The following is a 13,857-nucleotide window of genomic DNA, read 5'->3' as shown; positions in this document are numbered from 1 at the left end:
CTTAAAACACATCATTTAATAAAAACTTGTACATTCCCAATGTGTAATTTTAGGTTAAATTTTAAAAATAATATTTATTGGCCCTCCTTAAAATCATTTTCATTGTGAAATGATCAGCTTCCATTAATTAATTTTCTACTATTTTCTCCTGTGCTACTACAACTTAAAAGCAAACTTTTGGTTACAATTAAATTTTAAAATTTCCCTTTGTTCTCCATTGTTTTACCCAGAGAAAAGTTGGTTCTCTTAATTATCCAATATGATTCTGTTATTTAAGATTATGTAAATTTCCTTTAAGCAAAGATGTCACTTTGAGGACTAAGGTACCCCTGACCCAAGCCATGGTATTTTCAATTACCTCATATGCATGTGAAAGCTGGACAATGAATAAGGAAGGCCAAAGAAGAATTGATGTCTTTGAATTATGGCTTTGAAAAAATACTGAATATACCATGGAGTGCCTGAAGAACGAACAAGTCTGTCTTGGATGAAATACAGCCACAGCGCTTGTCATGGATTGAATTGTGTCTTCTAATAACATGTGTCGACTTGGTTAGGCCATGATTCCCAGTACTGTGTGGTGGTCCTCCATTTTGTGATTGATATAATTTTCCTATGTGTTGTAAATCCTAATCTCTGCTGTGGTTAATGAGCCAAGATTAGATTATGTTAAAGAGGATTAGGGTGGGATTGTAACACCCTAAGGTCACATTCCTGATCGAATGTAAAGGGAGTTTCCCTGGGGTGTGGCCTGCACCACATTTTATCTTACAAGAGATGAAAGGAAAAGGAAGCAAGCAGAGAGTAGGGGACCTCATACCACTAAGAAAGCAGCACCCAGAGCAGAGCACATCCTTTGGACCCAAGGTTCCTGTGTGGAGAAGCTTCTAGACCAGGGGAAGATTGATGACAAGGACCTTCCTTGAGAGCCTACAGAGAAAGTCTTTCCCTGGAGCCGATGCCCTGAATTTGGACTTCTAGCCTACTAGACTGTGAGAGAATAAACTGTTTGTTAAAGCCATCCACTTGTGGTATTTCTGTTAGAGCAGTAATAGATGACTGAGACAGTGCTTCTTGGAAGTGAGGATAGTGAGACTTCGTCTCATGTACTTTGGACATGTCATCAGGAGGCAAAGGACATCATGCTTGGTAAAGTAGAAAAAAGTAGAGGGTAAGTGAAAAAGAGGAAGACCCTCAGCAAGATGGATTGACACAGTGGCTGCAAAGATGAGCTCAAGCATAGCAATGATTGTGAGGATGGCACAGGACTGGGCAGTGTTTCATTCTGTTGTACAGTGGGTTGCTATGAAACAGAACCACTCGACAGCACCTAACAACAACAACAGAGCCGGTGCCCTGAATTCAGATTTCTAACCTCCTAAACTGGCTGAAAACAAATTTCTGTTCATTAAAACTACTCACTTGTGGAATTTCTGTTACAGCAGCGCTAGATAACTGAGACAATTTTTAAACTGGCTGAAAACAAATTTCTGTTCATTAAAACTACTCACTTGTGGAATTTCTGTTACAGCAGCGCTAGATAACTGAGACAATTGAGTATTTCAGGTAAGTGTTCTGTGGTTTATCTATGGAATCCCTGAATTTGTATTTTATTTCCTGACACAGATTGCCAGGTTCCATCTCCAAAGGTTCTGACTGAGTCTGGGGTGGTGCAGAAAATGTGCATTTCTGACTCAGTCCTTAGGAGCCCCAGTGGCTCAATAGTTAAGTGCTTGGCTGATAACCTGAAGGTCACTGATTCCAATCCATCCAAGCACTCTGAGGGAGAATGACCTGATAATATGCTCCCATAAGGATTAAAGCTTAGGAAACCCTATGGGACAGTTCTACTCTGTCCTATAGGGTGACTAAGAGTTGGAATCAACTTGCTGGCACCCAACAACAAAAACCATGTTTTTAGTTGATGTTGATGTTGATGCTGCTGACACTTGGACCACACTGACCTCTTCCATTGTTATAATGATGCACATAGTCCTTAAATGTTTCTGGTATCCATGTTTATGTACTAGTCTGTAAAGGCTTTCTCATTTCTTTGACTTGTTTCTCCCAACAATTACAACCAGGAAAGGATTGATCTCTTTCATATAAAACAAACATTAATCCTACAAATGTGTAAATATAGATCACCTAGAAACTGTTAAACATCCTAGCCCTTGGGTCATTTTCCACCCCAATTCCTACTCCGTATTTATCAGTGTGAAACCTCCAATGAGATGGGTTGACACAATAGCCACGACAATTAATTCAAACCTACCAGTGATCATGAAGATGGCCCAGGAATGGGCAACATTTCATTCTCTTGTATGTGGGGACAGCATGAGTCAGAGCCAAATCAATAGCAACTAACAACTACAAATAACAATGTTGTGTGAGAATATAGTTTAGTAAGATTGAACTTTTTAAATGGAGCACAGTAAAGCCACAAAAGAGTAATTCATTATATACTTAGGCCCGCCCCCTCCCAGGCACTCAGCCCCCTCTCAGTGTGAAGGTCAGCACTACCACCTTGGCTCTAACCAGCTTCTTCCTGTTATGTTCCCCCCTTGATGTGTAATTTCCCCTGACATTGCCTGTTCGTGGGTCCTATGGCAGCAAGTAGATGCGTTCAGCCTCAAAGAGAGAGAAGGTAGCAGTTATGGTTTGTGACACTCTGAAAATCACAGAGGACAAATCAATAGCTTCCACAGAATTTGTGAAATTTCTTTGAGGCTCTCCTTTTTTTTTTTTTTTTTTGTTGCCAATCTTCTGTTAAATAATCAAAAACATAAAATCTCAGCCATTTAGTCAAAATATCCTGGTACTAGTACAATGACAGACACATAGACCAAGGGAACAGAATTGAGAACCCAGGTATAAATCCATCCACATATGGTCAGCTGATCATTGACAAAGCTCCAAAGTCCATTAAGTGGGAGGAAAGACAGTCTTTTTAACAAATAGTGCTGGCAGAACTGGATGTCCATTTGAAAAAAAAAGAAATAGAACCCATACCTCACAACGTACATAAAAACTAACTCAAAATGGATCAGAGACCAAAATATAAAGCCTAAAATAATAAAGATCATGGAGGAAAAAAATAAAGACAATGCTAGGGGCCCTAATACATGGCATAAATACAATACAAACCATAATTAACAATGCACAAACATTAGAAGATAAACTAGTGTCTTATTCATCTAGTGCTGCTATAACAGAAATACCACAAGTCGATGGCTCTAACGAAGAGAAGTTTATTCTCTCGCGGCCCAGTAGGCTAGAAGTCCGAATTAAGGGCACTTGCTCCAGGGAAAGGCTTTCTCTCTCTGTCAACTCTGAAGGAAGGTCCTTGTGATGTGTCAGTCTTCCCTTGGTCTGGGAGCATCTCAGTGCAGGAACCTCAGGTCCAAAGGATGCGCTCTGCTCCCGGCACTGCTTTCTTAGTAGTATAAGTTCCCCCATGTCTCTCTTTCATATCTCAAAAGAAATTGGCTTAAGACAGTACCTAATCTTGTATATCTCATCAATATAACTGCCACCAATCCATTTCGTTTCATCATAGTGATAGGATTTACAACACATAGGGAAATCACTTAAAATGGTGGACAATCACATAATACTTGGACTCATGGCCCAGCTAAGTTGACAGATATCTTTGGGAGACACAATTCAATCCATGACAACTAGATGACTAGGAGCTTCTAAAAATTAAACACTTAATGCTCATCAAAAGACTTCACCTAAAGAGTAAAAAGAAAACCTACAGACCAGGACAAATTTTTGGCTAGGACATATCCAACAAGGGTCTCATCTCTAAAATCTATAGAATACTTCAACACTTCAACAAAAAAGGACAAATAATCCAACCAAAAATGGGCAATGGATATGAACAGACACTTCACCAAAGAAGACATTCAGGTGGCTAACAGATATATAAGGAAACGTTTGCGATCATTAGCCATTAGAGAAATGCAAATCAAAACTACAATGAGATATCATCTCACCCCAACAAGGCTAGCATTAATCCAAAAACATAAAATAATAAATATTGGAGAGGTTGTAGAGAGAGAGGAACACTTACACACTGCTTGTGGAAAAGTAAAATGGTACAGCCACTTTGGAAATTGATTTGGAGCTTCCTTAAAAAGCTAGAAATAGAAGTACCATATGATCCAGCAATCCCACTCCTTGGAACATATCCTAGAGAAATAAAAGCTATCACAGGAATAGATATATGCACACCCATGTTCATTGCAGCACTGTTCACAATTGCCAAAAGGTGCCCAACAGAGGATGAATGGATAAACAAATTAGGGTACATACACACAACGGAATACTACACAATGATAAACAATAATGATGAATCTGCAAAATGTCTCACAATGTGGAAGAATCTTGAAGGCATTACGCTGAGTGAAAATTAGTTGCAAAAGATCAAATATTGCATGAGACCACAATTATAAGAACTCAAGAAAAGGTTTAAACACAGAAAAAAACATTCTTTGCTGGTTACAAAGGTGGGGAGGAAGGGAGAGGGGAATTTGCTAACTAGATAGTAGACAAGAATCATCTTAGGTGAAGGGAAAGACAACACACAATACAAGGGAAATCAGCACAACTGGACTAAGCCAAAAGCTAAGAAGTTTCCTGAATAGAAAGAAACACTTCAAGGGACAGAGTAGCAGGGGATAGGGGTCTGAGGACTATGGTTTCAGGGGACATCTAGGTCAACTGGCATAACAAAGTTTTTAAAGAAAATGTTCTGCATCCCACTTTGGTGAGCGATGTCTGGAGTCTTAAAAGCTAGCAAGTGGCCATCTAAGATGCATCATTGGTCCCAACCCACTTGAAGCAAAGGAGAATGAAGAACACCAAAGACACAAGGAAAATATTAGCCCAAGAGACAAAAGGACCACATAAACCAGAAGCCCCGTCAGCCTGACACCAGAAGAACTAGATGGTGCCCGGCTACCACCAATGACCACCACTAGTGATACAGCAGAGAGTCCCTGACAGAGCAGGGAAAAATATGGAGCAGAATGTAAGTTCACGTAAAGAGACCAGACTTGATGGTCTGACTGAGACTGGAGGAACCCTTGAAGCTACGGACCCTGGACGTTCTGTTAACCCAGAACAAAAACCATTCCTGAAGACCACTCTTCAGACAAAGATTAGACTGGACTATAAAACATAAAATAATACTTATGAAGAGTGTGCTTCTTAGTTCAAGCAGATACAAGAGACCAAAATGGGTGGCTCCTGTACTGAGGCAGGATGAAAAGCTAGGAAGGGGCAAGAGCTGGTTGGAGGGACACAGGAAACCCAGGGTGGAATGTGGGAGTGTGTTAACACATTATAGGGATTACAACTCATGACACATAATAATACATGTATAAATTTTTATATGAGAAATTAAGTTGAGCTATAAACTTTCACCTAAAGCACAATAAAAAAAGAAAAGAAAAGAAAAATGTTCTACATCCTACTTTGGTAAGTAGTATCTGTGGTCTTAAAAGCTTGCCAGCAGCCATCTAACATACGCCTATTGATCCCATCACATCCAGAGCAAAGGAGAATGAAGAATAGCAAAGACATAAGGCAAATGTTAGTCCAAAGGACTAAAGGATCACAGGAACCACAGCCTCCTCCAGCCTGAGCCCAGAAGAATTAGATGGTGCCAGGCTACCACCACCGACTGCTATGACAGCGATCACAATAGAGAGTCCTGGACAGTGCAGGAGAAAAATGTAGAACAAAATTTGAATTCACAAAAAAAGACCAGATTTACTGGTCTAAGAGAGACTGGAGGAACCTGGAGTGGAAGGGGAAAGGGGGAGAGTGCTGACACATTGCAGGCATTGCAATCAATGTCACAAAACAATTTGTGTATGAATTTTTGAATGAAAAACTAAAAAACAAAAAAATAAAATAAGGTCTAGCTTTCCAAGGAAAAACAAGGCTCTATACTATGAATTAGGTTTTAATACTCTCGGGACCACTTTGTTTAATTCAACTGTGCTGTAAATAAATAGCTGCATCATGGATACAACGGCACACCCAAAACCAAAGCCAAACCTGGTGCCGTCGAGTCAATTTGATTCATAGCGACCCTATAGTGGTTTAAGATTCTGACAATTACTCGAGAAAAGTATTTATTTAAGTTGTTAGAGGTAGATTCAGTTCAGTAAGTTAAATTTTGTTTTTTAAAAGCCACCTACTTCTGGAATTTCTGTTATAGTTGTAAGTAGTTATTCTATTTTTATTTATTATACTTCAATTTATTCCACTTTAAAGTATTTAGTTAGTTTATTTTATTTAAATTTGATTATTTAAACTAATTTCATTTATTGTATTGTAGCTAAATTTATTTTGTTGAACTTATTTAATTTAATTCAATTTATTACATTTAATTAAATCATTTTTGATTTAATCAATTTATTTAACTTCATTTTATTTATTTTATTTCAATGTTCTTTTATTTATTTCAACTTATTTTCATTTGTTTACTTAATTTTTTTAATTTTCTTTTATGTTGTTAATATTTAATTTATTTTATCTTTATTAATTTATTTTTTTATTTATTGAATTTTATTTTCACATTCTATAATTTATAGTATATATATTTTTACTTAATTTTAAAACTATAATTTGTTTTATGTAACTTTATTTGATTTCATCTATTTCTATGTTTATTTATTTTATTCTTAAGTTTCTTTCATTTAATTTAGTTTCATATACTTTGTATTTATTTGGTTAATTAATTTATTTATTGTATTTTATTATTTTATTTGAATTTTTGTATTTATTTTACATCATTTATTTTAATTAATTAAAAATTTTATTTTTTTATTTTTAGTTATTTCTTTTTTTTGTTTTTTTATTTTATTTTCTATCGTTGTTGTTATTGTAGTTAGTTGCAATTCCAGTGATTTTGAATCATGGTGACACATATGTGCAGAGAAAACCTGCTCCATAGAATTTTCAAGGCTGTAACCTTTCAGAAGCAGACTGCCTGGTCTTCTGCAGTGCCTCTGGGTACGTCCGAACCTCCAAACTTCCAGCTAGGAGTGAAGCATTTTGCTGTTTACACCATCTGGGGACTCCTAGATAGTGTTGAATAGTGTGCAATACTGCCTACAGTAACATTGGGATGAGCCTCAAAATGAAGCACAAAGTTCAGAAACTAAGAGGTTATGGTCACTACAGAGGCAGCGTCTTAGCTGTCACCCGCAGTGAAGGCACCCACAGTTGACCCAGACTCACATCCATTAAAAAAACCTATTGCAGTAGAGGTGATTTCGACTTACAGTGACCCTATAGGACAGAGTAGAATTGCCCCATAGGGCTTCCAGGGAGTGGCTGGTGGATATGAACTGCTGACCTTTTGATTAGTAGCCTAGCTCTTAACCACTGCACCACCCAGGCGCCAAAAAAAAAAAAAACTGGAAGAAAAATGACAGGTCATTCCAGCTTCTTAGTGTTAGCTAGGATGGTCAGGCCCACTCATTTATTCCTTACTTTTCATTCTTCCTTTAAACAAATGTTTTCTCAATGATAATAATGTGCTATGCTCTAAACTGAGGAATCAATTTAAATTACACATTCCAGGGGATTCTGAAGAGAGTTCTAACACAGGTTCAGTGATTACTGCTATTTTCAATTCTTAAAAGTTTGTACTGATACTAATTGCTGATTTATTGAAATGATATTCAACTACTTATAAAATCACTATTTTAAAGTGCTTACATCTATTGATATCTTATCCACAATTGTTTTTTGGGTGCCTGGTATAAGATCTAGATATATAAAATATATGATTAGTTAATAAATAAATGTTCTACAAAGAAGAAGTATTTATCATTCTAACTATAACTTAGGAAAGTTTATGCTACTTATTCCCCAAGCAAAATTGAGCCTGTAAGTATGGAAATGTGTGTTGATCAGCACAAAACAGCTACAGGTTGGAAAACATGCATCCACAAGGGTGTTGATGTTGTACAGCCAGATATTCTGACTACCAAAGAATGGCATGTAAAATGCCAAGATGGAAGATAGTGAGTAAAAGGAGACAAAGATGCTCACCAGCACCGGTATCATATGGGTGGCCCTGGTCTAGGGGGAGGTTTTATGGTGGAGGTGCTTGTTCTGAATGTGTTGGACTCTCTGCTTCTGTGTGTACAAAATAAATACCAGGAAGCCACTGGCCCAGACCATAAGTCCCAGAAGCATAAAATCAATGGAAGCAAGCAGGAGGGCATAGAGTAATACAAGAAACGAATGTGGAATGATACCAATGCAGTATGCAAAGTCACTTCTCCTGGTGTTGTTCCTCTCATGGTTTGGGCCACTCACCTTTAAAGGAGTCACTTATATAACAGAAGGTTGAGGAGCCAGTAGGTGTAACAGGAGGAAACAATATGGGCTGAAGCCCTCATTTTGAGCTCAATCCCCCTGGGTGCACTAGAGCTGACCGTGATGGACTGGAAGACACTCAAGAGGAAGGTGGTTCAGGTGGAGGCCCCTCTCCTGAACCACTCAGTGAAGGTAGAAGAGGAATTTACAGCCCATGTCACCAAGGAAATCTTCCAGCCCCAGAGCTTTCATGGCCTGAGGGGATCCTCTTAGAGAGAAGCACCAAGGTGTTGGCTGGACACAGGTAGTAAAGAATCAGGTCGATGGGCTTTAGTTAGTGACCAGCAAGTAACAAGGACAAGTGAAGACATAAAAATGAAGAGTTCCCCAGTAGCCCAGCACCAATCTGGAGGAGGAAGATAACCCCGAATGCCAAGTCACTGGAAATCACTGGGCTGCTGATCACAGATTTAAAATTTTTCTGACAGCCAGAGAAACCTAGAAGGAAAAAAAAAAAAGTCTTTAAAACAAACATATGCAATCTGAAATTATTTCAAATCTAGAGAAGTTGGTCATAGCAACCTAAGAAACCACCATCTGACTGCAAATTTCAGTGTTAATGTCTTCGACATGCACGTGAAAGCTGGACAATGAATAAGGAAGACCAAAAAAAAAATTGACACCTTTGAATTATGCTGTTGGTGAAGAATATTGGATATACCATGGACTGCCAGAAGAATAAACAGATGAGTCTTGGAAGAAGTACAGCCAGAATGCTCCTTAGAGGCAAGGAAGGCAAGACTTTGACTCACTTACTTTGACACGTCAATGAGTCTGTCAGTTTGTGGTACTATGGGGGCTTGCATGTTCCTATGATGCTGGAAGCTATGCCACCAGTATTCAAACACCAGCAGGGTCGTACATGGTGGACAGGTTTCAGCTGAGCTTCCAGACTAAGACAGACTAGGAAGAAGGACTCGGCAGTCTACTTCTGAAAAAAATTAGCTAGTGAAAATCTTATGATTAGCAGCAGAACATTTTCAGATGTACTGCCGGAAGATGAGCCCCTCAGGTTGGAAGGCACTCAAAAGATGAATGGGAAGAGCTGCCTCCTCAAAGTAGAGTCAATATCTATGACAAAGGGAGTTAAGCTTTTGGGACCTTCATTTGCTGATATGGCACTACTCAAAATAAGAAGAAACAGCTGCAAACGTGCATTAATAATTGGAGTGTGAAATGTACGAAGTATGAATCTAGGCAAACTAGAAATCATCAAAAATGAAATGGAACACATAAACGTTGATATCCTAGGCATTAGTGAGCTGAAATGGACTGGTACTGGCCATTTTGAATTGGATAATCCTATGCTCTACTAATCTGGGAATGACAACTTTAAGAGGAATGGTGCTCCATTCATCATCAAAAAGAACATTTCAAGATCTATCCTGAAGTACAACACTGTCAGTGATAGAATACTATTCATATGCCTACAAAGAAGACCAGTTAATATGACTATTATTCAAATTTATGCACTAACCACTCAGGCCAAAAAGTACGAAGTTAAAGTTTTTTTTACCAACTTCAGCATTCCGAAATTGATGGAACGTGCAGTCAGGATGCATTGAGTATTACTGATTGGAATGAGAAAGTTGAAAACAAAGAAGGATCGGTAGTTGGGAAATGTGGCCTTGGTGATAGAAACTACGCCAAAGATCACATGATTGAATTTTGCAAGACCAATTAATTCTTTGCAAATGCCTTTTTTCACCAACATAAATGGCAGCTCTATATGGGAACCTTGGCATATGGAATACACAGGAATCAAATCGACTACATCTGTGGAAAGAGACAACAGAAAACTTCATTATCATCAGTCAGAACAAGGCCAGTGGCTAAGTATGGAACAGACCATCAATTGCTCATATGGAAGTTCAAGGTGAAGAAAATTAGAATGAGTCCACAAGAGCCAAAATACAACTTTGGGTACATCCACCTGAATTTAGAGACCATCTCAAGAATAGATTTGACGCGTTGAACACTAATGACCGAAGACCAGACAAGCTGTGGAATGACATCAAGTACATCATACATGAAGAAAGCAAGAGGTCATTAAAAGGCAGGAAAGAAAGAAAAGACCAAAACAGATGTCAGAAGAGACTCTGAAACTTGCTCTTGAACGTTGAGTATCTAAAAGAAAAGGAAGAACTGATGAAGTAAAAGAGCTGAACGGAAGATTTTAAAGGGCAGCTCGAGAAGACAAAGTAAAGTATTAGAATGAAATGTGCAAAGACCTGGAGATTAAAAAACAAAAGGGAAGAACACGCTCAGCATTTCTCAAGCTGAAAGAGTGAAGAAAACATTCAAGCCTCCAGTTGCAATATTGAAGGATTCTATTAAACGATGCGGGAAGCATCAAAAGAAGATGGAAGTAATACAGAGAGTCACTATACCAAAAAGAACTGGGCGACATTCAGCCATTTCAGAATGTAGCGTATGATCAGGAACTGATGGTACTAAAGGAAGAAATCCAAGCTGCACTAAAGACACTGGTGAAAAGCAAAGCGCTAGGAATTGACGGAATAAGAATTGAGATGTTTCAACAAACAGACGTAGTGCTGGAAATACTTGTCTATGCCAAGAAATTTGGAAGACAGTTACCTGGCCAACTGACTGGAAGAGATTCATTATTATGCCTATTCCCAAGAAAGCTGATCCAACCAAATGCGGAAATTATCGAACAATATCATTAATATCACTAAAGTAAAATTTTGCTAAAGATGATTCAAAAGCAGCCGCAGCAGTATATCTACTGGGAACTGCTAAAAATTCAAGCCAGGTTCAGAAGAGGATCTGGAAACAGAGATATCAGTGCTGATGTCAGATGGATCCTGGCTGAAAGCAGAGAATACCAGAAAGATGTTTACTTGTGTTTTATTGACCATGCAAAGGATTTGACTGTGTGGATCATAACAAATCATAGATAACATTGTGAAGAATGGGAATTCCAGAGCACTTAAGTGCTCATGAGGAATCTCTGCATAGATCAGGAGGCAGTCATTCAAACAGAACAAGGGATACTGCATGGTTTAAAGTCAGGAAAGGTGTGTGTCAGGGTTGCATCTTTTCACCCTACCTATTTTTTTTTAATTTAATCTGTATGCTGAGCAAATAATCTGTGAAGCTGGACTATATGAAGAAGAATGGGGCATCAGGATTGGAGGAAGACTAACAACTTTTGTTATGCAGATGACACAACCTTGCTTGCTGAAAGTAAAGAGGACTTGAAGCACTTAGTGATGAAGATCGAAGACCACAGCCTTCAGTATGGATTACACCTCAACATAAAGAAAACAAAAATCCTCACTACTGGACCAATAAGCAATATCATGATAAACGGAGAAAAGATTGAAGTTGTCAAAGATTTCATTTTACTTGGATTCACAATCAACAGCCATGGAAGCAGCAGACAAGAAGTCAAAAGATGCGTTGCATTGGGCGAATCTGCTGCAAAGGACCTCTTTAAAGTGTTAAAAAGCAAAGATGTCACTTTAAGGATTAAGGTGTGCCTGTCTCAAGCCATGGTGTTTTCAGTCACCTCAAATTCGCGTGAAAGCTGGACTATGGATAAGGAAGACCGAAGAAGAATTGACGGCTTTGAATTGTGGTGTTGCTGAGGAATATTGAATATACCATGGACTGCCAGAAGAATGAACAAATTTGTCTTGGAGGAAGTACGACCAGAATGTTCCTTAGAAGCAAGGATGGTGTGACTATGTCTCACATACTTTGTACGGGTTATCAGGAGGGATCAGTCCCTGGAGAAGGACATCATGCTTGGTAAAGTAGAGGGTCAGTGAAAAAGAGGAAGACCCTCAACGAAATGAATTCACATGGTGGCTGTGATGGGCTCAAATATAGCAAAAATTTCAAGTATGGTGCAGGACCAGGCAGTATTTCATTCACTCTGGAAAGAATATGTTTTAGAAAGATTGAAATAAAATTTCAACCGAATAAAATAAAGCCACAAAAGAGAGCAATTCTTTATCTACTTAGACCTGTCCAGCTCCCAGCAATCAGCCCCCACTCAGTGTAAAGGTAAGCACCACCACCTTGGCTCTAACCTCCTCTTTCCTGGTATGTTCCCCACTTGGTGTGTAATTTCCCCTGACATTGCCTGTTGATGAGTTCTACAACAGCAAGTAGATGAGCTCAGCCCAAAAGAGAAAGAAGTGTACAGTTATGGTTTGTGACACTCTGAAAAATCACAGAGAACAATACATTGTCTTCCATATAGAATTGTGAAATTTCTTTGGGGCTCTTCTTTTCTTTTGCCAATGTTCAGTTGTAATTGAAAATATAAACTCTAATTTTTTAAGAAAAAGCAAGGCTCTGCGTTGTGAATTGGAAACCCCGGTGGCATAGTGGTTAAGTGCTACGGCTGCTAACCAAAAGGTTGGCAGTTCAAATCCACCAGAAGCTCCTTGGAAACTATAGGGCAATTCTACTCTGTCCTATAGGGTTGCTATGAATTGGAATCAACTTGACAGCAACGAGTTTGGTTTTTTAGTGTTGTGATTTAGGTTTTAAAACTCTCAGAATCACTGTTATATAATTCAACTGTGCTGTTAAAAGCTGAATCATGGGTACAACAGCATGACATGCTTTAAAATCCTGACAATTGCTCAGAGAAAAGTATTTAAGTTGTTAGAGGTATACTGAAGCTCAGTAATTTAAATTCTGGTCTTTCGAACCACCGATTTGTGGCATTTCTGCTATAGCTGTCGTTAGTTATTCTAATTTTTTATTTATTTTATTTTGATTTGTTGTGTTTTATTTCAATTTCCTGTACTTTAAATTGTTCATTTCTTTTAATTTATTTAATGTATTTATTCATTTAGTTGATTCATTTTCTTTGAATTTATTTTATCTAACAATTTATTGCATTTTTAATTAATTTTATTTTTGAATTTGTCTAATTCAATGTATTTATTTAATTTAATGATTTTCTATTATTTCATTGCATTTTAATTTAATTTATTTTACTTTATGTTATTTTAATTAGTTTTATTTCTTTAACACTTTTTATTTCAAATTATTTGATTTTACTAATTTTATTTTCTTGTTATTTTTATATTATTTATTTTCTTGTTATTAATTTTTTATTTTACTTATTGTATTTTATTTTCACTTTCTATAACTTATGGTATTTTAATTTAAATTTTAAAATATACTTTGTTTTATGTAATTTTATTTCTTCAATTTAATCTGTTTTTATTTATTTTATTTTTAACTTACTGTTTTAATTCAGTTGCACTTATTTTTATTCAATTAATTTACTTTTTTAATTAATTTAAGTTATTTATTTTACTAATTTAATGAAATTAGCTTATTTTATTTCATAAATTTAATGTATTTTATTTGAATTATTTATTTATCTAATCGTTTTATTTTAGCTAACTAAAATTTATTTTTATTTCTTTTCTCTTTTGTGTTATTTATTTTCTTTTT

This window comes from Loxodonta africana, chromosome 11 (assembly GCF_030014295.1).
Source record: "Loxodonta africana isolate mLoxAfr1 chromosome 11, mLoxAfr1.hap2, whole genome shotgun sequence".
Lineage (NCBI taxonomy): Eukaryota > Metazoa > Chordata > Mammalia > Proboscidea > Elephantidae > Loxodonta > Loxodonta africana.
Note: the sequence above shows the minus strand (reverse complement) of the source record.